Genomic DNA, 2,708 nt, shown 5'->3' with positions numbered 1-2,708 from the left:
AGAGTTAAACCCAACAAATTTCCATTCAACTCAACACACGCGCGGGTAGACAGTGGTAAAATATTCCATGGGAGATCCAAAGACAAACCAAGACATTGCCCTTGCCTTGAAGAAGTATTTGGCCCAATAATGGATTATAGGAACGCTATTTGGCATAGGTTATAAGGGCTATAGATTTTGAAAAGAGAAAGCTAACACTGAGCTCAAATGGGATTTTGTAACATTTCATTAAGTAAATGGGAATCTAGTTTTATCTAGAAAGATGGTAGTATTTGAATGGATGAAGTAGAGATAGGGCATGGTAGTAGGTTATCATGGAATAGTGAACAAGAAGAATGGATTTGCTGGGGCCTTCTTAACTGCTGACAACTCTTTCCAGAAAGATTATGTGCGAATGCTTAGTGATTTGCTAGAAATTGTGAACTATGGGTTGGTTTGTTTTTTGTTTTCTAGCAGCTAGATCCCAGTAGCCAAAGAGTAGTATTTGTCCATGACTGCCACGAACACCTGTGCTTAGACAATCTAAGTATTTATAAAACTACCTATATGCGCCAATATCTGAGTCCAGAGATGACTGTTTATCAGAAGACTTATCACTTAAATTGGTCATCCATCTTTCAGAATACAAGAACTTAGGTGAGTTTAAAACGCATTACAGGGGCTTCCCTGGTGGCGCAGTGGTTGAGAGTCCGCCAGACGATGCAGGGGACAGGGGTTCATGCCCCGGTCCAGGAAGATCCCACATGCCGTGGAGCGGCTGGGCCCGTGAGCCATGGCCGCTGAGCCTGCGCGTCCGGAGCGGCCACAACAGTGAGAGGCCCCCGTACCGCCAAAAAAAAAAAAAATGCATTACAGGGCTTCCCTGGTGGTGCAGTGGTTAAGAATCCACCCGCCAATGTAGGGAATACGGGTTCAAACCTTGGTCTGGGAAGATCCCACATGCCATGGAGCAACTAAGCCCGTGCACCACAACTACTGAGCCTGTGCTCTAGAGCCCATGCTCTGCAACAAGGGAAACCACCGCAATGAGAAGCCCGCGCACTGCAACAAAGAGTAGCCCCCCTGCTCGCGGCAACGAGAGAAAGCCTGCGCGCAGCAACAAAGACCCAACACAGCCAAAAATAAATAAAAATAAAATTAATTTTTTAAAAATGCATTACCTTTGATCCTTGAACAACATGGGTTTGAACTGTGTGGGTCCACGTCTATGCGGATATTTTTCAATAGTAAATACAACAGTATTACAGGGTCAGTGGTTAGTTGAATCTGCAGATGTGGAGGGAACCCTAAATACAGATGGCCAGATAGCCTATTATAAGTTTTACCCAGATTAACCCCTGTGTTGTTCAAGAATCAACTGTATATGGTTTTAGGACATGGCTAGTTTTCAAGGTCGCAGAAAAGAGAAAAGGTGGCTGTATGTTTGAGTATATGCACATATTCTGACCCTCATCCCTCAACCATTTAAAGAGAAATAATTTGTTTTCATAGGAAAGCACAGTGCCAATTACTGATTATCTCCATATTTACCAGAAATACCGATTATCTCCGTATTTACTCTTAATTATATTTTTAAACAGGGCAAGTTCTTGGCAAATCTTTCATTAGTGAATACAGTAGAAGGCTAGATACAAAGAACTTGACACTATAATTATGAACTCAAATTTATTGTAGACGTTTTTAATGCAGGTCATGTGGGAAGTCACCAAGAGATCTGTCAAAAAAAAAAAAAAAGACAGTCACATGGATATAGACAAAGACCACCCAGATGAGAACAAGCAAACATTATTAATTCAGAGCTTGCTCTATCAAGGGAGTCAGCCACCATCATTTGGATTTGGCAGAGATTCCAAGGCAAGCAGGGGAGTGGGAAAGCTTTATAGTGGAAAAAATGGAAGTCTTCAGGTATGCCCTGATTGAGGCTGTTGATATGGGGAAACTGGAGGTGGGCTAACTAGAAGTAGGGCATCTTTGGGGATAAAATAGGGGAATATATCTGTCATTCTCTGCTTGGTTCCAAGTTGTAAGGGGGGACAAAAATTAGGGAAACAGATGGTTATTGACCAAGTCCTGACCATTTGGGACCAATTGCTGCGGTTGTAGTTTTGCTTCCTGGACTGGTTGCTCTACACGTTGTGGATCAGAGACCTATTTTTATATATGGTCTGGCCAGAGTCCCTTTGTATATCCAGCCTCTCAAGCATTAGTCTCGAATTATTTGGACTTAATGTTATAAATAGGCTCTTATTTGCATGAGAAAAAATTGTGACAGCTTCATCATGATACGATTTCTTCTTCATTCATTCAATAAAAATCAACAGTTATAAGCCCCTACTACGTGAAAGGTAGAATCTAAACAATCACTAAACCTTCCTCATATCTAAAGCAATGAAATGTTGGCATTATGGCAGATTACCTTACAATAGGCTTGTTGAAGCAAACAAAAACCTGATAACAATAATCTGTCCATTTAATTAAAATATATTTATGAAGAAAATAACAATTCCTCAATCTTGCTTTGAGTTTGTTTCAACATCTATAAATATATTAGCACTTAACCTGTCACTGTGTTACAATATATTGAGATAATATTTTAATTTATTTTCTATTATAAAATAATTTCATTTCTTAAGGGGCAAAAAGAAATTCAAGGTAAAGAGATAATATTTCACAGCTTAAATTTTTTAATTCCTTTTTTACAGTACTCT

This window comes from Kogia breviceps, chromosome X, assembly GCF_026419965.1.
Source record: "Kogia breviceps isolate mKogBre1 chromosome X, mKogBre1 haplotype 1, whole genome shotgun sequence".
Lineage (NCBI taxonomy): Eukaryota > Metazoa > Chordata > Mammalia > Artiodactyla > Physeteridae > Kogia > Kogia breviceps.
The sequence above is the reverse complement of the archived record's forward strand: the minus strand, read 5'-3'. Positions refer to the sequence as shown.